General features: G+C 42.8%; 1 protein-coding gene across 4 annotated transcripts in view; it reads left to right on the top strand.

The window, feature by feature from the left end:
- Window positions 1–22,630, top strand: part of PTPRM (protein tyrosine phosphatase receptor type M) — an 805,217-nt gene that overhangs the window by 744,763 nt on the left and 37,824 nt on the right. The gene's annotated exons all lie outside the window — the stretch shown is intronic.

Genomic DNA, 22,630 nt, shown 5'->3' with positions numbered 1-22,630 from the left:
GCAAAACGCAATGGGGCTTCATTCAATAGGTCTGCATTCCCTAACTTTGGAAAAGCTCTCAAAGAACAGTGTGCAGCCCTGGATTCAATCATTAGATTAGAATTCCAGCATCTTCTCTTGCTCAGTTTCGACTTCCATGCACCTCCGTTTCCCTCAAGGTTGTGTATTGCTTTATGTGCAGTGACTGTTTATAAATGTTTTAGTTATGACCTCAGTATTGGTATGCTTGGGATTACTTCCAAAATGAAATTTAAAAGTGAGAAAATGCACAGGATGCAATTGCTTCCTTTTATAATATACTCAAGGGCGGAACCCATTTCTTCACAGAAAAGTTGAAATTGAGAGATTTATGCTCAACAAAGGCAGCCCAAGGTCAGCCTAGAATTGAAATATTATAGTGAAAGCCATGAAAGATTGTCTCTTAAGTTTCTAGGAAGGTATCCGGAGACACCAACCAGGAAAGAGAGAGATACCGAATGGGGCAGATACTTCCACTTGTGGCAAAAATGGTTGCTTAGCCTGAAAACCCTTCCCCTACCAACATGTAAAAATTCTAGGTAAAATCCAACTACTCATTTCAATACCTTGAACTATAAACATATGTATTAATAATGGTTTGCTCAGCTCTCAAGAAAGTAAGAACTATGAGAGGCCAGAAACGAAGTGAAAACCAGAGAGAGGGCAAGAGGACATTGTGGCTGCCCTTGGCAGGCTGGGTGGGGGCAGGATTCAGTCTTGGTGACTGCGGCTTGTGAAGCCCACCGGGAGCAGGAGATGAGGTCTTGGGCTTGTGTGATGCTAAGAATGTGAGCTGAAATTGCCACAGGAAACCGAACTTCACAAAGGCACTCAGGGAAAGGACAAACTCAGGACCAGGGGAAGAGGAGGGAGACCCACCCGGCGAGGGAGTGATGAGGTAGTTCATTTGTCTTTGCTTAGGATCTGGGTGAAAAAAGCACTTCCACTAATTCTTGGATCCAAGGAAAACACCATCCTGTAAATCAGAAAATATTTAGAACTGTGAATCCTAAAGAAAGTAGTCCATATTAAACTTGTAGGATGCAGTGAAAGCAATTAACTCAAAAGGAAATATAGCTCCTTCAGTGTTTTTATTAGAAAAGAAGACTAGAAAAGCATCTAACTCAAGAAGATAGATCAAAAAAGAGAACAAAACAAAATAAAGAAAAAGGAAATGGTAAAAAGAGCAGAAAGGTATTAAATAGAAAGCAAAGAAACAACAAGGATCAATAAGCTCAACAGCTGTTTCTGTGAAAGTGCTACTAAATAGACAGATCCTTGGCAACAGACCAGAAATAAAAGGAAGAAAGTCTACAAACAACCAATATTAGGAATAGGATAGAGGGTTTTGGTTTTTTTTTTTTAACCATAATAGAATAATATGAATAACCAACAATAAATTAGGAAATATAAAAGAATATGATTTTCCAAAATTGACTTAAAAAACAGAAAATCTATATAGACAATAATTATTTAAAAATTGAATTATGGTTTAAAAATTGACCATGGAAAAGCATCAGACCCAGATTGTTTTACAGCTAAGTTTTACCAAATATTCAAGGAATGGATAAATTAAAATCTTTTAAAGCTATTCTAAGAAAATAGAAAAAGATTTTATTATAAGATGATAGTATAGCACTGATACCAAAACCATTCTAGAATGATGGAAAAAGGGGAAATTATAAGATCAAATAAATTGGTAGAAAGTGATGAATAGACTTATGGATCAAAATTGAGATCCCATATGTTGACTTTAGGCATACACAGAAAAATATACAGTGAATGGGAAAGCATGAATTCTTCTCTCAGTTGAGCTGGGACATTTGGTTAGTAGTGTGGACCAAAACAAAAAATCCTCCTTCACAAAACTCTCAAAAATGAATTCCAGAGAAACAAATAAAACTTTAAGTCTTCTAGAAGTAAACATAGAGAAAATATTTAGGACCTTTTTGTTTTTTAAGAATGTTTCAAAGACACCAAATACATTAAGAAAATAATTGACAAAATTGGCCATATCAAAATGCAAAATGTTCTGTATAATAAAGGATATAAGGAAAGTGGCAGGACAACAGAAGGAAGTACTATGGGACCATTATATCAAGAAGAAAAATCTTACAAAGCAGTCCTTTCTGTACCAAAAAAAGTATAAAGCCATTCATTCCTTACAATTCCCTTGCTACCAAGGGACTGTGTAGGAACACGATGACATAGCTTATGATGGAAATGGTAATGGATGGTGGTGATAGTAGCACACCACTGTGAATGTAATCGGCAGCAATAAAATATATATTTCAATGTGGCTAAAAGGGGAAATGTTGGTTGTATATGTTTTTAGAATAAAAATTTAAAAAATAAACATAGGGACTGTATACACAAACAGGGAACCCTAGGGTAAATTATGGTATATTGTTAATGGTACAATTATAATAGTCTTTCATCAATTGTGACAAAGGTATCATACTACTACAAGGTGTTAATAACAAAAGGGGTATATGGGAACTCTATTTTCTGCATGATTTTTCTATAAACGTACAATTTCTCTAATTTAAATATATATATATTAAAAAAGGAAGATGACCTGATTTGGAACAGATGCAGTTCTGGTAGAGGGTGCTCTCTGGCCCTAGATCTCTCCCTTGTGAAGTGGGGAAATAATACTAACTGCTTCATAGCGTTCTTGTAAAAAAAAAAAAAAACTAAATGATTTACTGACAGGCAGTTAGAGACGTTCCCATATCATCTTGAGGACTCAATAACTATAGGTATTAGTGTAACCCTTCAGTTTCCACCAACAGATCTAAGACTTATGGCACTATGCATCCCCCACCTCACCCCCAATTCTACCATCTTCTGCTACTAAAGCAGTAATAACTATTCACATCAATTGTCAGCTGCACCAGACAGCAAGTTCCTTTTAGGGGAGACACTGTCGTGTGCCTTTTTCTCTCTTCCTTCTAGCACAGTGCCTGGCACTCAGTGAAAGCTGAATGAACCAAAGGAATGGGAAAGCTTTCAACTGTGTCAGAGAACAATCAGCTCCTGCTAGGTTAACTATAAATTGCTAAGCTCAACATTGTATCTGTTTTCATTTACTTGTGTGTCCTCCCCCGAAATCTTTGCTCAATTCTGAATCCTTCATTTATTTTACAAATATTTGTTCACTGCTGACATATGATGGTGGAGAAAATAGAGAGAGAGAGAGAGACTGCCTTTACAATGCTTTGCTTTACACAGTAACTGGAGCCCCAAAATTTAAATCAATTCAAAATTTAATATTTTCATTGGAGCGCACTTAAAAGGATCCTACAACAAATTCTCTTGAGAGGAAAATGATTGTTAAAATAAGAACTACTGGATTTTGTTAAAATAAAGGCACATATGTTTTTTGCTTAATTGAAACTTCGAAGTGCACTGTATCTGGACTCAATGTCTTAAGAAGCTAAGCTATTTTCATATGATAAACCCTTTTACATTGAGGAAAAAGGAGGAGAGCATAGTCTTTGAATAAAATGTCAAAAGAAGATAACGCAGTAAAATTACTATAGTAAAAAAGAAAAAAAATCTTACCCTAAAGCTTATCTCTTGCCCATGGCACACTTTGCAGGAAGCCAAATTTCAAGATGCGTTACCTGTCATGAAAAAACTAAAAAGAGTGTGTGGTGGCAGTCGCTGTTCCTTCCACCAGATACTTGGACCTGTCCCATTAAGAGTCATAACAGTTGATTTTTATGAAGTCAGCCATTCCTTAGGACAGGTAACCTTGGAAATGCCAGCTAACTGTGCAGCTGAGGGGGGTGGAAGCAAACGGGTGGCTGTGTTTCAGGTTGACTCATAAATCCAGAGGCTTAAAGGAACTCACCAGCTTTGTGGGGACGTGGTTAAGCACGGAGGAGACCTCACCTCGTCACCATCAGCCCCTTGAAACAATCTGCCGTTAATTAGCAATGACTAATGCCACCTATCATTGAACTGTCTGACACAGTCTGGAGACTTTGGCAACAGGTCATGTTCCCTCTGGGAAAAGGCACTGCCCTTGTCCCCAGCTGTTTCCCATTGTTCAACGTGCACTTTTGTTTCAAAATGTCTCCCCTCCGTTCCATGTTTCAAAACAACGACAGCAGCCACCCAAGAAGTCCAAACAACACGATTTTAAGGGCAGCCGCCACCCACGTACCGTGTTTACTGCACGTCATGTGTGCTTCATGAATTAAGCATGAGCCAGGCGGGTGCGTGTTTGTTTACACAGACTTGCTGGGGATTCATTAGGTCCGAGCCAGGAACCGCCCCCCGCGCCCCCCCATTTTAGCCCTGCAGCGCAGTGCGCCAGGCAGCTCTAATTGCCGGTGTCTGCGACGCTGGGAGGCCTTCCCCACTGCCGCACCTGGTGCAGCAGACGCAGATGCTGCGCCTCCCTCCAGCGGGGTCGCCGGTACATCTGCCAGGACCTGTCATTATCTAAGGCCGCCTTGTCACCACCGTGCGTCCCCTTTCAGCCGCGTGCGCCAGGGAGGGGCCCTCGTCAGCTTCCTGGCACCTGTCCTCTGCTCCACACCTGGCATCTCAATGGCACTGGAATGTGTTGTGATTGTTTTTACTATTTAATGAACCCACCGGAGGGACATTCAGCTTTTCATCCACTAGCCTGTTTCCCAGGCTCTCATATTTACACCATTTGTGTGGAGATTCAAAAACTCTGTTGTGTTGTTATAGGGACCCATCTGCCAGAAGTCTTACAACCAAATCTGCAGGCTCCCAGAGGAGGTGTTTGCACCACTAATTTAAGCTAATGATTTCTAAACATATTTAGTCAGTTTTATGAAGACCTCATTAGAATGTGACTGTTTATTAAAAATCCAAATGAGGTCTCAGTCATTTAGGAAAGTTATCATTGAGTTGCTGTGAAGAATTCTGATAACAGGTGAAAAAGGTTGTGGAGCTCAGAGAAGCAGGGAGCAGAGCTGTTTACCTCTATCAGTGTAGGGGATGAGAGGGAACCATCTAAACAGATGGATGCTTTAGAGAGTATGATCAACCCAAGGAGGCCGACCAACAATTCCTTTCATAATATTTGCCCCTAAAATAACAACAAAAAGAAAGAAAACTGAAAATGAATGCTAGACTTCAGAATCAACTATCTAATCACATGCAAAGAAGGTATATTAAGATTCCAAGAGACTCAGTCACATACAAGAAAAAAATCTGCATTTCTGTAATAGTCAGGAGATCCAGGATCAATGGAAAAAGCAAGAGAGAGGAAAAGTTGTCCCTTAATAAACTGTGAGAACAGTAACTAATGACAAGAATGACTTGGGCCATGCCTTACAATACAAAAGAATAGTAACGCTTTTAACAAAATCTCTCAACAGCAAATTCCTGTAAGAAAAGGAAGAGGTGAATTATTTTTACAAACCTTGCTGAATTTTTCTGTTTTGAATTCTCGCTATTATGGCTAAAATGGGAAATTTTGAGTGGTATATAGGCTGACAATAGAACATTTTTTAAAAAGATGAAGCACTGGAAACTATCTCTATCTAGGGCTGTCAGAAGAAGAGTTAGTAATGGAGTCTGAAAAATAAAGCAAGAGAAACAGAGAAAGAATAGAGTGCAGAATGGTGAAGGGGTAGTTTCTAGAAGAAAGATCAGGTGAGCAGTGTGTAAAAGGCTACCGGGAGGTCAGGAAAGTGGGACTAGGCAGAGGAAGGCAGGTAACAAAAATGTTTTGAGCTCCCACTGTGTGCCAGGCATTCTGCTAAATTTTATTTCACTTAATCATCACAACCACCCCACAAGATGCATATAAGATAACCATTGTCAAAATTAAGAAACTGAGGCTCAGTGAGGTTAAATAATTTGGCTAAGGGCACAGAGCTACAATTTAAATCCTGATCTGGCAAGGCCCAGAGCCCACATGGTCTCTGCAGTTCCACACCACCTCCCTCTTAGCAACTACACATCTTCGTACATAGCTAAGTCTCAGCACAACTATGAACATGGCAATAGAATAATGGCTAGAGTGTGTGGGAAGCACACTTGTAGCTTAATGTTAGAGAAGCAAATCAAAGGAGAGAGCTGGAACAGCACCTAGAAGGAGAAGATCCAGATATAGTGGTAAGAGTGGCTGGCGTGTGTGCATGTGTGTGTGTGTGTGTTTAGCAGTAGGGTAGACATAAGTGTAACTGAGAATCTGAAAGGAAGATGTAATTGGAAGCAGAGTTTGAAGAAAAGAAAAGGGGAAAGTGACTGAGGAAAATCACAAGAGATGGGAGGGAATTCCTTCATTTAAGAAACATATGCTATACACCAGTTATTGTGTATAGTCACAAAAGGCTGGGCACACAAAGACAAATTAAGCCTGTCCCTGCCTGCAAGGAATGAGGAGCCACACAAAGTGATTTAAATTCTTATGATAAAGGTTTCACGGGATGCTGCGGTACCTCTCCCAGACAAGGAAGTGAAGGTTATAGGAGCTTGTCAATGAATGTTTCTCAGAGAAAGCAGTTCCTAGAGCTGAGTATAGAAGAATAAATAGGAACTAATCAGCAAAATAGGGAGGGAAAGGTGTTCCTGAACATGTAAGCGAAACCACAGATGGGTTCACTACTGCATGAATGTGGAAAAAGAGAGAGGTATGGAGAAAATCAAGGTCCCAATTAGAGAGCTAGATATGCCATGTCAGGTGGGCCTTCATCTTGTGAACAACAGAGAGTCCCCAAAGGATCTGAATAAATGGTGAGAAAGAGAAAAGGGACAGACTAGGGATGCTGCAGAGCCCGTTTAAGGAGTGTAAAGGCCGAAAAATCACCACTGGGTTGGACAAGGGAAAGGTCACTGGTGACGTTTTGCCTAAGTAGTTTCAGAGGGTGACCCACCCAAGTTCTTTGATTGAATGCAACACAATCAACAGAAATCAACTTTGCTTACAAATCAAATTTTTAAGCAAATTTCTTGGAGGCATGTTAGGATGTCAAAATGCCGATGTAAAGAATAAAGGCTCACAAACAGACAGGACAGAAAGCAATGCCTCTAAAGGGCCATGAGCCTGAAGGGTCTGAGAGCCAGAACCATCTGATCAGGGTGCTGATGCAAAAAAGATAAATCCCAACCATTCCCCATCTTTGTTGTCATTGTGCTCAAATGATTCAAAGAACAAAGGGTAGTTCATCTCACTCGCCAGGTTGGTTCATGGGCTCGTCTCTCGCTGTCCAGGGTCTCTATTGACGATCTGCCCCATGGGGGAGAATTGATTCTCCAAAAGGAAGCCAAGAACCTAGGAGGGAGGATGAACGGATGAAATGAGTTTTGAGTGACCAAAAACATAATGCACTCAGCACAGATGGTGAGAACAGAAGCTGAGCCTCAACGAGTCAAAGCAAGCTTAGAAAACGAGGAAGCACAGACTGAGCGTAAACTTACCAGAAGCTTAGCTGAGAGAAGGGAAGGGAGAGGAATAGGGCTGTAAACAGAAGCACTTAGAATCAAAACACAGTTTTAAAGTGGGAAACCTTTGAAACTATTCCTGGGTGAAGAAGACGACTCAGGAGAGTGGGAGACACCGAGATTGAAAATATTGGCAAGTGGAGAGCTGCTCGAGTGCATTTTCCAGAGAGGGATCTGGAGCCCAGGTCTTCGATTCAGCTGTGGAAGGGAGGCTGAGCCAGGAGAGCAGAGGTGGGATGGGTGCAGGTGGATAGAACATCGGCTTTGCTGGTGAACCAAGGAGCTAGGCCCTGGGCCGAGAAGGAGATGAGCAGAGATGGGGTAGGCAGAAATAGCTATTTTAGGGAGCTCAAGGACACAGGAGGGGTCACCCCAGAGTAGGAACTGGCACGCTCCTTTCTTGAGGAGGATGTCCACAAGACGTGAGTTGCTGCACGCAGGACTTGGGACTGGGAGGGGGTGACTCTGAGGCAGACAAATGACCACAACTACTGTGAGCTTTTCTAAGGGAACCTGGAACCAACCAAGTCCTACCTCCGAAATGAGGGGAGAGTGCACTAAACTCTAAAATCCCTCTTCAGTCTGAAATGTCACTTGTCGATGAAGACTATATCCCCACGTGCTGTCCATGTTTTGGTTAAGAGGCATTGAAAATGCACCTGCAGCCCACAGGCCCAATTCCCTTATGGTGTCTGAAAAGCAGCAAGAAAGGATTGGTCTGGGATTTTAAAAGAAAATGGTTCAGTAAAAAGATAGGAAGTGTGCCCCTTCCTTAGGAGACAGCCATCTGCTCTCCTTTCTTCTGCAGCATTCGACATGACTTGTAGCAGACTGCAGTGGAATATCACGGTGTGTGATGGGGCAGCCATCAGACCCCGCGTTCTATCTACACTTTCATTTATGCTTAACAGATGTTCCGCCTGTTCTTGAATTATAGACCTTCTTTTGAAAATGGCCTAATCTAACTACAGTAACCTACGATGTTGAGAGAATATATTCTTTTCAAAAGTTCTCAAAATTATTGATCTGTAACAATTCACCGGTATATCGACTGCACAAAAAAATCAAACCCATGTCTTCTGAGCCGGTTTCTTCATGTCCATCAGTCCAACCTGAATAGCAGACCCATTTAATGCAAAGTTTAATTGGGGTATAAAGGAAATGCAAGAACAACTACAATTGTAAAACAAATTCATTTAACTAGGAAACATTTCATTGACTACTAAATTGAATGTTGATTTTGAAAAATATAAGATTAAAATTAAACAAATACTCTCAGAATAATGTAAGGAGATTATAGTTTATTCTTCAATATTATTGAAGACTTAAGTTTTTTAAATAAAGCACTAAGTTCTGCATTTTATACTTTAAAGTGCTGAGCTTTCTTATATAAAACCTCACATCTGTAACACCCCAGCATTTATAAACTTTATTCTGATAATGTTCATGCAAATAAATATATTCATATTTATAAATAGGTCACCAGACTAGATCTCCTTCATATCTTCCACAGTCCCTCTACCTGAATGTTTTAGTTTTCCAGCTGCTAAAACAATATCAGGCGATGGATTGGTTTAACAACAGGAATTATTGGCTTACAGTCTCAGAGGCTAGAAGACTTTCTTTCTCCCAGGGCCAGTATCCTGTCTTTGGGGTTCCTTGGCTCTTCCATATGTGATGGCAATTGCACATGGCAGCATCTCCTACCTCTTCCAGGTTCCATTGACTTCTGGCTTCTCCCCAGGGCTTCTCTGTGTCCAGTTTCCTTTGCTTATAAGGACTTTACCCATACTGGATTAAAGCCCTCCCTCATTCAGTCTGGGCACACCTTAACTGATAATACCTTCAAAGTTCCTATTTACAAATGGGTTCACACCCACAGCACCAGGGGCTGGGACATGAACATGCCTTTTGGGAGGGACTTGATTCAATGCCCTCATGGATAAAAGTTTCTTCCCAACTGTATGCATATGTTACACACACACACACATACATACACATACATGTACATATATACACACTTTTACACACACATCCTTACTTGCACATCCTTACCTCACTTTCAGAAATGTTCTTGGTCTTGTTGGGAAGAGCCAACTGCTATTTGTGCAAAGTGCAGACCATCCTCTTCTCTTTCCTAAATTCGGTGTGAGTTGTCACCAGGAATGGATGAATCTCATAGGGGGGAGCCAGAACCAGCCTCATGCCTTCTTGCTCACACCTCCAGTTTGTCTGGGGAATTGCGGTGCTGCTGTCCAGCACGGAAGCCTTAGCCCCTGTGAGCCTTTGCTTTCTATCTTCTTGCTGCTTCTCCCCAATAGGTATGAGCTAGTGAACATGCAGGTGTTCAGTGGCCACTCAGCCTGCTGTGGGTGAAGGCCAGAAAAAGAGACTCCTGCCCTCAAGACCTGGAGAGTCCACCTATAGTGCCAGCCCCTACAATTGTGATCTAGAAGGAACAGAACAGCCTCTGCTACCGTTTTCCCTCCCCCATCCGGCCTTGGCTTCTGTGGGAAAACTGCATCATTCCATCCGTGAATTCCAAAAGGCTGGACACATGGACCAAGTAGTCAGGGGACGTTTTTGGAGAGGCAGAAGAATAATTACAAGGGAATACAGACACTAGTACAAAATAACGTTTCCTAGAAAGGAAATGTCTCCTTACAGTTCTCCCTCCCTTGATTTCCTCTGCAGTGGGGGAACAGTGTTTAGCATCATACACGAATATATGTCATGTTCATTATAGATGAAATAAATGACAGAAATATATTTACACTTAGCCTACCCGATTAACCCTTTGGTTTTAAGTTTTGGCAATTGAGCCTAATCCATTGTCTCTTTAAAAAAAAAAATCAAAGGTCATTTTTATGCAAGTATTGATGAACTGTAAATTAGGCTTCCGAGACAATTCCTTACTTGCTGCAGGTCATCTGGTGCTTTAATCTCTAATAATAACACCACCGCAGGATATTGCAGGATCAAAGCAATCTACAGGTCTGAATAACAAGAAGGCACCCTCGTGGCTCCCCAGGTAACAGAGCTGTGTACAGATCAGCTCTTTAGCATTTTCTAGCCAACAGCCGCAGACCACTGCACCTCCAGACCTGTGTTGCATGATCACAATTTCCAAGCACTACTGCCTGCCTGCAACAAGGCACACCTGCTGCTTCACCACAATTGGCTGGCCCTGCAAACCGCGCGTCGTCATGTTTCTTTGCTTCCTATATAGTCACCCTTTTACCTGTCTGGGCTTGGGCCTTCTCTAGTCTCTCTCTGACTTAATCTGCTGCCATTGTCTTTGGAGTGTATGTAGGTGGTCACCTGTCTGAATGCCTAGAAAGTGCAAAGTGCTTAAGGTGGGGGCGAGGGGGGCTGGAAGGTGTGGCAGATGGCCGGGTGCATCTTGGGATGAATGCATTACAGCCTGAGAGCGTTGCTAGCACGCCCCAGTCACATCCGTACCTGGCCAGGCAGTGTACATCTGTAGTTTCTTGGCAGTGTAACTGGATGCAGTATGGGATGGTCTCAGTGCGGTGATAGTTCTCTCTCTTTGTTCTGCATACATGAGCAGTTGAAAATTGGTTTTGTCTCCACTTTGCACACTGCAGGTAAATTCTAGGCTTGAATAATTTGTTGAAAAGTAATCAACGATGTCCTTTCTTGGAAGCAGAATTTTTTTCTCCCTTCTCTGTTTTTCAAATCTGCTAGCTTCATCTTCTGAGCACTTGCTCTGCCTTTCCCCGAAGGTGTAGGGTTACCAAGCTAAGTAAATATAGGAGCAAATGCTGCAGGCCTCCTGGAGATTAGGGCGGAAGAGGCCAGATAAGCCAGGGAGCACTTGTATAGTCTTTATACAACTTCTCTGAGATTATGGCAAGACAGCAGTATTTCTACTTTGATTCATTAATTAGGGAAATAAATAAGGAAGAATTTAATCCAGCACATGACCATCCAGAACTCGCTGTCCCAGAGCTTTTTTTCTGCAAGTATCTGCCATATGGCTAAGACCCACATAGGGCCATGGCTTATGGCTTCAGCAACTGCCACGTTTCTCTGGGACCAGGTTTCTAACAATGAGAATATAGAACAGTTCTAGAAACTTCTCTGATATAAAATGCAACCAAAGCACCTCCCACATACCTGGCAAGAAAATATTTAGTAAATTGCTTCTTTATATCTGGCTTATGTGTTTTTATGCCTCGGGATCGAGGAATATGTGTTTGGGTAAAATAATTTGAAAATGGTAAAGGTGCTGATGGGGTAGAGAGCAGTATTGGGGGGCATGGGCAACAACAGGTATAGGGAATGGGGAAAGCTGCCCAAGGATGTCACTGCATTACTTGCTGGGAGTTACAAGAAGAAAGCACCATTTGAAATGGAAAAACTGATGGAGAAGAGTGATGTGTGGGAGGGATACTTCCTGCAGAAGGGAATAGTAAGGGGAAAATAGATATTTCAAAACTCACATTGTTTAGGTTTACATCTATTAAGTCCAGACTGTCTACTTTGAAATGGAAACAGAACCTTCATTACTTAAACTCCAAGAGGGACAGAGAATTCTTTGTTCTAGAAGAGGACAGTAGCTGCATCATCCCATCAAAGACAGATTCTTTTGTGTGGAGTAGAGATTACAAAACCAACTGAATTTGTAGAGTTTTAGTCCCTGCAACTGGTTGGATCACAGACTTCACATGTGTAGGAGCATTTAAATGATGTTCAGAAAACAATCAGGCAGGTCACATATCCGTGCCTCTCTATCCTTCAAAGTCTTATACTCTTTCTAGCAGTTCCTTGTAGTAATCAAAGGAAGAAAAGGCAATATAATTGGTGAAAATATTGAAAAATAAAACTTTTTATTTTGAAATACTTTCAAACTCATAGTACAGTTACAAAAAAATACAAAACCAAAACCAACGCAGAGAACCCCACCTACATGTCCAGATCCAGAAACTTTTAACAGCTTGCACATTTGCCATGTCATTCTCTCTATTCACCCATTCAAGTAACTGTGTATCTATTTTCTAAATATTTGAGAATAGACTGTTTACATCCTTCTCCTTGAACATATAATACTCCCATGTACTTCTCCTCAGAACAAGGATATTCACTTATGTAACCACCTTAAGTGCAGTTACCAAGTTCAAAAACTTTAACATTGTTATACAGCTTAGAGTCTATATTCCAATTTTTTGTCTCAATAATATCTTTTTGGACCTTTCTCCTTCATTATTAGATCCAGTCCAGGAACATATGTTGCATTTAATTTCCATTGTCTATTTAGTTGTTCCTTTTTAAAAAACTGTGGAAACATATATACAGCCTAAACTTTCCCATCTCAACCACTGCCAGGCATGCATCAGACCAGTGCCTTTGAAGTTATTCTTTCTTATTTCCTTAACCCCAAGAGCCATTTACCTCCCCCAAATTGGTTAGCAGGGGAAGTGTGCTCCTCAGACTATCTCAGAGGCGTTCCAGGCAGATTAGGGTTTCTGAAATGAAAACTCATTGTCTTTCTAAAGCTGCTGTAGACAGTAAAGCATGAGGCAACATAACAAGCTCCTGTGAGCTATCCGTAGCCTAATAACAGAGGGGCAGATGCGACAGCAAGGTAGTACAACAAGGGGACAGTGACCGGCCAGTGGATGTTCTTACAAGCCAGGCTGTGTGCTGGGTTTTGGATCCTCATGGACACTATGAAATAAACTCTGTGTTGTCCCATATTACAGCTTCAAGAGCTTAAGAAACTTGTCCAAGATCACACAACTAGAAAAGGTCATACCCAGGAACTCCAGGACCCACTCTGCTGACCACCAGGTTTTTTGCCTTCTAAGGAACCACATTCTAGAGTCTCACAATTGGATAATTTTAGGACTTGGAATAATCTTAGCAGCCATATGGCCTAGGATCCTCTTTTTCAAAAAAGGAGACTGAGGCACGTCAGCATGGTTTTGTACCTTGCACAAGGTCACATGGCGAGATGGCAACAAGACCTCCATGCCAACCAATTCTCTTTCCATCACACCACGCTATTTCATTGTTCAACACCAATTTTTAAGAGCAGTTAGACAAACCTTTATCCGTGGTCCTGAAAAATTAAATAGTATCCATCCATCTCGAAGAACACAATTGGCATGGGGCACCGGGATGCAGGCCCACGGGCAGTCAGTTCTTCCTGGCGCCCAGTTCCCCCAGGCCCAACACACTCCCACGACCTTCTGGCATGCAGTTTGCCCTCTGCACTTGGCAGACCATGAGGGCAGGGGAGTTGGCTTGGCTGCAGGGCCCCAACGCGTTTCCAGGGATTACATGCTTGCACAGAGGGACTCTGTGCCCTTGAAAAAGGGTGGTTCTGCGCCACCTCATCTCACCTGCACACTTTCCATCCCAACACCACTGCTGTGATTTGAAAGCTAAACAAGTCACAAGACAGTGTCTGAAGCAGCGGGAGGTCATGAAAAGGGATGGTTTGCTACGGTGGTTGTGCGGCACGCATCGTTCCGGGCTCTGACCCAGCAGGGACTTGACCCACTCGGCCTTCCCTGGACAGGCCATCTTTCGCTTCCACGGCTTTTGCTTTCCTCAGTCTAGAACGCCACCCCTCTTATCCTGGAAAAGCACATCATCTTTCATAGCCTTTCTGTGTCGCTCCTGTGTGAAGCTTTTAATGCTTCCCTTTGGAATTAACATTCCTTTTTTCACTTCTAATAGCACTCTTCTATTTAACACACACTGATGCAACACTTCCTATATGCCAAGCATGTTCTAAGGACTTTCCAAAAAATAGCTGAGTTCTTCATCGTAACAACTCTATTATTATCTCCATTTTACCAATGGGAGAATGGATCCCCGAGTGGTTGAGTAACTTGCCCAAAGTCACACAGCTAATAAATGGGCCTAAACTTTGAAACCAGACAGGATGACTGTGCTCTTGGGCACCAAGCCAGGGCGGCACTCTGCTTTGAATTAGGTTTGTTGTTTACACATCTGTCTCCCCCAGGACATTGTGAGCTTCCAGCCTGTTAGAACCCTATCTCGTTCCTCCTTTAGCCCCAGGAGTGCCTGCACTGTGTTCTGCTGGCTGTGGTTTGGGGGGCTGTCTGAAAGCCTGGGCGCCAGAGCCCTGAGCTCAGACACACGCTTTGCCACATCGCAGCTGGAATTTGATCCCTTAAATCTTCTAATGTCGCCCAATTACAGATTATTAATCTCTTCCAGCTTTAGATTATTAATCTCTCCCAACTTCAGACTATTGATCTGCAAAATAGGGGTAATACCCAAAATGCTTTTTGAGGAATCAGTAATCAGATCATTTGAGGACCACAGACCCTGGGATCCTCCTTTGCATATAAGGAAACTGAGGACCTTCAGAGTGGTTCTGGGATTTGCCCAAGTCAATGGATAGAACAACTTTATAAGTAATAAAATCCTGCCTAGATCTAAACTATTACCCCAGCATCAAACCGCTAACCCCCTGCTATATGTGAGGATGCCAGTGAGGTCAAGTACAGACTTTCATTGTCAGTGGGTCATTCAGCTATTGCTCTAAGAAATGTCCCCTCTGGTGTGCCTCAGGGCATACAGATGTATGTATTCTAGTAATGGTGTCATTACTCAAAGGATTTCTGAAATACTTCTCCCAGGATTCTCTTTAGAGTATGTGACACTCTTTGTATTGTCCTCAGTGATGGCAAATTTCCTTCCTTTGGCAGGAGGATGTAAATTTTAGAAAAGGCTAAAAGCCAAATCTATTGAAGAAGGTGGGGAGCAGGAGTGTGTGACAAATGTGTTTCTTGAAAGTCTGGCTGCACTGAGAGTAATGGTGCATTCCGATCCAGCTGGGTGAAGTTCTTCATCCAAATGAGGAGAGAGAGAACTCACAAGACAGATTGCTCGTGCAATTTGCAGGTTGATGCTGAAAATGCCACAAAAGGCATTCACTGTTGATGGAAGTACGTGTTTGGATATGGATATGACCTTGGCTATTTTAAGACTGTATGCTCATTAAGTAACGATATAAATTAAGAGATGCTATTGGAGAATCGGAGAAAAAACTAGAAGCCTCGTGGGGCGACTTTACATGCAAGAGCTGGAAAACTTGAAAGAGTCACTCATTCTGTGAAGTGGTTTTCCCAAACTGAAACTCTCCCGGCCTCCGGAAGTTCACTTTAGTGCCATATTTGAAATAGTGTTCAAGGGTTTTGCCAAGAGGGTCCCAGGACCAAATGAAATCAATCTGGAAGAAGGGATGATGGATGGGTGGATGGATGGATGGGAGGAAGGGAGAGAGAGAGAGGGAGAAAGAAAGGGAAGAAGGAAGAGACTATTATAAGCCAGGCACTCAGGCAAAGCATTTAAATATATATTTATAAAATCCTATTTAATCTTCACATCTTCCCTAAGAAATGTGTGATATCACCCCATGTTATTCATGAAAAGACTAAGCCTCAGAGAGTGTGCATCACTTGTTGCAACATCACAGGTAAACAAGAAACAGAGCAAACGCATGTCCATTTTACTGTATCACACTGACCAGAGCAATCCATATTTTCAGGCTATTTGAATGAGTGAATGTCTTCATTGCAGTGAGAGCTCTGTAGAACTTGCTTTGTGGACGTAATTGACCTGTCTTCTCAGAAACCTCCCTGGCAGGTGCTCCTGGCTGGGGCTCTCTTGGGTGCCTGTGCTTTCACAGCCACATCTTTGCTCTCACGATCCAATCGCCCCAGCTGGTCCGGAACATAACTATTAACAGAACTGCGGTCACTCTCTCTTTGGATGTCTCCTTTTAGAATTAAAAAAAAAAAAAAAGCATCAGCTGAACCTCTTGAGAAATCAGAACATTTGACATGCCTTTTTCTCTTTTCCTCCCTTCTATACCTTTAAAGCTGTGTTTACCCCATCACACAATGGGGCCCCCAAGTAAAAGCTAACCATTGGGTTTCTCAAGCCTTCACAGTCTGCCCAGGGGCCTCTCTGCTAACCAGTAGGGTTGGTGATACTGGAGGCACCACAGAAATGGAGCAGCTAGTTATCACAGACAAAAATGGGTGATGCTCGGAGGGTGCTTTCACTTCTTCCTTGCTCCACCCTGCTATGCCCACTCCAGAAGGCAAAGCAGCTACACTAGTTTCAAGGCTCCCTACTCGGACGTCCAGACCTGACCAAAGACAGGGGCTGCCTCTTGAGTGTCGCCCTTCCAGGGGCACTGCAGTTGGAGCCAGAGCGTAGGGGTCCAGCCTGTCCATCACGTCTGGCTTATTGCCCTGAGCAAGTCGCATGCCTCCCCGGCTGCCTTGCTGCTTCATTCAGAGCATGAGGAAGTGGAAGGAACCAAGCCTGAGCTGGCCCTCTTCTCCCAGGAAAATCATTTGCCCTCCCGAGCCGCTAAGTGGGGCCACAGTTCTGAGAAGGCAGCGGTTCACTGCATCAGAATCAAAGCTTGAGTGGCTCTGGGCAGGGGAAGGGCGATGATCTTGAAAATGAGTGTGTGGAAACTGATTCGTCCCTGTGATTCCTTGCAGCTTTATTTGATTTGAATCTCCTATCCCCCAAAATGTAGGCACTCTTTCCTAATTCCTGCAGGGCATCAACCAAACCACACCGAGGAGGGGATGAGCATGCCAGCAGCCCTTCCCTCAGCTTGGTCTGAAGCTTATGGGAGAAAGAAGAGAGGAAGCACCGGGCTCTCCCTCTCTTTTGGCCTTTGTTTTCCCCTCCACCCTCATAAACCGTGCACACTGTTGACGCTCAGCTTCTCCTCCTCCTCCAGAAGATTCTGCTTCCCCCTCCAGGCCACTCGTGAGTCTCTTGCCCTCTGAGCTCCTGGAATCTCTTGAAGTCCAGATCATAAAATTATCACTTAGAATTTCCATTTTTTGTGCACTTACAATTATCCAGGTGCTGGGCCAAATGTTTTATTTCACCATTTCACTTAATCTAGTGGTTTCCAAACTCATCTGCATCACCTTGGGAGATTCAAGAAATACAGATTCCTCTGTCCTGTCCCCAGACGTTGTGATTTAATCGGCCAAGGCTTTAGAATCTGTTAAGGCAGCTCCCTCCCCTGCAAGTGATTCTCGGGTGCAGACAAATGTGCAAAACACTGACATAATCTTAGAGCATTCAGAGATAGGCACGCTAATCATCACCTCTTCCCTGAAGGAGAGCAAACTTGAGCTCCCTACCCAAGCTCACTCACGTGAGCGAGCCAGCATGCTAGCCTGTGGCTCTAATTCCCAAGCCTGTGCAGTCACATCTAAATCCTGGCCACTCAACGTGTGGGCCACCATCAGCCACAGCTGCTTCTCCTAGAAGCTTGTCTGAAATGCTAATTCTTAGGCCCCACCCCAGACCCAATGAACCAAGGCGGGTCCAATAAGCTGTATTTTAATGAGCCTTCCAAGTGATTCTGATGTCCACTCAAGTCTGAAAAACACAGCTAAGGAGATGCCAAGCGGCCCTGGAGGTAGCAGTAACACGCTGCCAGGTTGGGGTGCTACAGCCACTGTAACTGGGAAGTCCTTGGGAATCCTCTGGACCGCTGGCTGAAAATGACACTCCCCGAAGATTTCTATTCAGGAACTGAGACATCCTGACTGTTACACGGCTCTCTGTATTGTTTCATGTTTGTGAATTTCAAAGCCAACAACTATAACCTCTTTGGAGGCAGGGACCATTCCATCTCCTGCTGCCGCACAGCACGGCAATGAGCAGGCAGCCCGTTCCACGAATATTTGCTTAATTGATGGGCTGATCGAACACACAGGCGGTGTGGAGGTAATTAGATGATACTGATCCCAGCTCCCCTTGGTGGGGCTGGAGGCTGTTGCCTTACCTGATTACAAGCATGCAGCGGCACAGCCTTTCCTAGAAGCTGCGCAGGCAGCGCCAGGCTGCAGGAGGCGAGGAGCCTGGCGCCAGATCAGAGGACCTGAAGCATCTGGCTCTGTGGGGTCCTGGGCTCCAACAGGTGCCTCCAGATCAATGGTGTTAACTTCTCTGTCTTCAGGCCTTAGGGGCTAGGAAGTGAGTTCCAGACTCTTCAGGCGTGGAAAGACTTCATCCAAAAAAAGCTCCCTTTATTTTTCCTTTTCCTGTTTTTTTTTTTTAAGCAAAATGACGACTTGACACAAGTCCAAGAAGTTAAAAGGTACTAAAAGGAACCCAATTTAGAAAGATTTTTAGGAGGCTGAAAACAGATGTGACAAACCATTACAGGATATTTTGGGAGAGGAGGTGGGGAGGGCCGGGTGTGCACGGGGCGGTCTACGCTTGGCCCGCCCCGCCAGGTGCCTCTGTATTTGCGTTCTGGAAGGAAGCAGCCCAAGCGCCTCCTTTCTCGTAATTACCACCTAATCTAACCATCCAGGCAGCGCGGAGCGAGGACGCGCCCCGCGGTTCGGAGCAGCCCGAGCTTACTTCTCACTGTTCCCTTGCTTCGCTTTCAGAGGGGCAGGCACCTGTCTGACCCCAGCGCGGCTCAAGTCAGAACCCCCGGGCCCCGGTTTGGCCTCGCCGACCTGGGCAGCAGCTGCTTCCCGCTGCGGACGCGCGTGGGCGCCGGGGGCTTCCGACCCGCCCACGGGAGGCCGGAGCCCGCGGGGGCGCCCAGGAAGGAGGGGCGTGACTGGCCCGGGGGGAGCTCTGATGGGGGTGGGGGCCGGCCAGCGGGGCTGCGCCCCTCTCAGGAAGCACAGTCACAAAGAGAAACAGCTGCCAGTGTATTGCAGGGGCTTTTGGTATCCCTGATTCCAAGGTAACGAACGCCCCCCCACCAACATACTGAAAATCTGGGGAGTCGGGAGGGAAAGGAATCTAAAGTAGCATAGGTGACATACAATCTTTCATACTATCTTACATCAAATGCAAACTACAGTAAGTTCATCTTTATTATTATAAATAAGATACACCCTACTATTACATAGGTGTGTTTGGATCTCTTGTAATTTTCAGAGCAATACATGAAGTTTTGTATTGTATATTCATTCTATCCAGATTTTTTTTTTTATTTTGCTTAACACTTTTTGCATTTTCTTTTTTTTTATAGATAAATGGATCACATAAAACGTTACGTTAAAAAACATGAGGTTCCCATATACCCCACTCCCCACCCCCAGCTCCTCCCACATCAACATCCCCTTTTATCAGTAAGGCACATTCATGGCATTTGGTGAGTACACCCTGCTCCAGGCTGTATGATCCACACCACTTGGACCATAGTTTACATTGTAGTTCCCACCCTCCCCCAGTCCATCCAGCGGGTTATGGCAGGGTAAACAATGTCCTGCATCTGTCCCTGTAATATCACTCAGGACAACTCCAAGCCCCGAAAATGCCCCACATCACACCTCCTCCTCCCTCTCCCTGCCCTCAGCAACTCCCATAGCCACCGTCTCCACATCAGTGATACAATTTCTTCCATTGCTAGAGTCACAACAGTTCTATAGAATACCAGCAAGTCCACTCCAATATTCATTCTATCCAGAATTATTTTATTTAAAATGTGCACATGTATACTCTGTAGTTTATATTTATACAAAAACTTCTGCTAGCATATTGGAAGTCACAAAAATGTTGAAGCAAGTCCTCCAATACAGAGGAGAATCCAATATGTCTGCAAGCATCTTATTCATTAGCCTTGTGAAAGTGTAATGGCAGACATCCTGCAAATGGAATTATGGTTGCTATCAAATTTGAAATCTCACAAATACCCACAATGTGCTCAGATTTGCTTTGCATCTCAGAAAAGGACTGGAGAAATTACAGGTATCTCTTACTCTGAGTTATTTTAGATCCTGCACATGTATCTGTCATGTAAATTTCTAAAATAAATAAGCACTTTATGAATTCGCAGATAATATTCCCACGAGGAAAAAAAAAAAAACTCCCAGCAGATACTGTAAACTTAATGAGCGCATGGAAGTATTAAGTGTTGATGGAGCATGACGTATACAACTTACATTAAATGTTTGCAAAATATGGGTTCTGTGTTATTTTTTTCAATTATACTGTAAGTTTGAAATTATTTCAAAATAAAATTTTATTTAAAAAAACTTACTGTAGGCAAAGACTACCACTGTCTTATGTTCCTCTGTCTCCACCTCCTAAAAGTGTGTGTGGCTTACATCTTTCCATCTAAAGAATAGCAGCTTACACTGACCCATACTGATGAACTGCCAAAAAATTCTACAAGAAAGCAGCTAAAATAATGATCGGCCACGTCATGCCACACAGGAAGCAGGAGTGTGCCACAGGTGTCTGGCATTCTGGGAAAGGTCATCTCAGCCCATATTTGTTTTTTGTAAACTTTCCCAGTCTGGGATTTTCCTTCCTACATTGATCCAGCCGTGATCCATATGATTTCCTCCCATGTAATTCAGTTATATTTACACACACACACACACAGAGCAAACTCTGTGTACAGAGGACTCAACGTCAGGTGTTAGGGGGAAAGCAGAAATAAGCAAAACCCTTTACATGCTAGCAGGTAATAAGGCTAAGAACAATATCAAGCAATTTAAGAAGGATGTCATACATGCAGAACAAGTATGTTTTATCAGCAAGAGAGAAAGTCCACATCTGTGGAGGAAAGATGTTAAAAGGGTGTGGCATTTGAGATAGACTTCTAAAGGATGAGAAACGTTTTCAACTAGGAAGATATGGGTGGGAGGAGAAGGAATCATGAGTAGGAGTTTGGATCATGGGGTATGTTTGGGAATTAGGGCAAACCACTTGTCCTTGAACATAAAATATATGCAGATAGAAAAGAAAGTAATAAAAGAAAAGGTTGAAACTGCTATTCATAGCTAAGTATTTAAAAAGGTCCTTACATGTCAGACTGAAGAATTTCTATTTAAATTCATGGGCAGTCATTGGAAATAGAAGATTCTTCAGCAGAGGAAGTAAATGCTTTGGGATTGCACTTTGAAAGGGTTTTTCTGCTACCGGTATGTACAGAATGTCCATGCAAGAATTTACTAGAGCTTGACTTAAGATTATGGCAGAGGGAATAAAAAGTTGGAAAACCTATTTGCAAGATGTTTCAAAGACACTCTTAGACGAGGTAACTGGTTGGCCTTGGAAGAAGGAATTACCAACTTTTGAGCCTGAGTCACTGTGAGAATCATATTGTACTTAGCATAGGATGATATGTCAGGAAGAGAGAAGGTGCTGTGGAATTTTCTGGCAGTTCATTCAATACAGGTCAACGTAAGCTATTATTATCTTTAGAGGGAAAGATGTAAGCCACACACACTTTTAGGGGTTGGAGACACAGGAACATAAGATAGTGGTAGTCTTTGCCCTCACTATGTTTTTTTTAAATAAAATTTTATTTTGAAATGATTTCAAACTTACAGTGCAATTGAAAAAAAAAAACCACAAAACCCATAAATAACCCCTACATAGATACTCAGATCCATCACCTTTAAGCATTGTGCCACATTTACTATATCATTCTATCTATCCATCTGTTTCTCTCTATATATATTTATCCCATGACTTTGCTGATATCCAGAAGAGCTACGCAACACAAGGCCAACTTGCCAGTGAACCTCGTGGTGTATGATGGACTGTGGCTAACAATACAAATATGAAAATGTTCTCTCATAAACTCTTACAAATATACAATATTAATGTGATGTGAATAGTAGGATGGGTTGTGGGAAAAATAACACCAACTGTAAGCTATTAACTATGGATAGCAATATTATTGTGAAAATGTTTCTTTCATCAGCTGTAACAAATGTATCACAACAATGTAAGGTGTTGGTGGTGGGACAATGTATGGGAATCCTGTATGGTATGCATGATTGTTTTGTTAACTCATAACTTCTCAAATTAAAAAATAAAAGCTTGCTAGAAAGAATCAAGTCCAATAAATTTCTTACACCAGAAAATCCTTAGGTTTAGAGACTTCAAATAATATGGAAAGACTGTGTTCATATTTGATAAAAGTTCTGTGTGTTGAATTTAACTAGATTTAAATGAATCTATAGTTGGATTAACCTGGGAAAACCCTATAGCTCCCTTCTTCAGAAAAAGAAATCTCTCTGATGTTTAAAGTTGTCTCTGATTCCTGCTCATCCCTGCTCAAAAACTGTCAGTTGATTTCTGAAACTAGAAGTAACTTAAAATTCAGAGGAGCTAAAATATTGCAAACTACCTTTTAGAGCTT

This window comes from Dasypus novemcinctus, chromosome 16 (assembly GCF_030445035.2).
Source record: "Dasypus novemcinctus isolate mDasNov1 chromosome 16, mDasNov1.1.hap2, whole genome shotgun sequence".
NCBI classification, from domain to species: domain Eukaryota; kingdom Metazoa; phylum Chordata; class Mammalia; order Cingulata; family Dasypodidae; genus Dasypus; species Dasypus novemcinctus.
The sequence above is the reverse complement of the archived record's forward strand: the minus strand, read 5'-3'. Positions and strand labels throughout refer to the sequence as shown.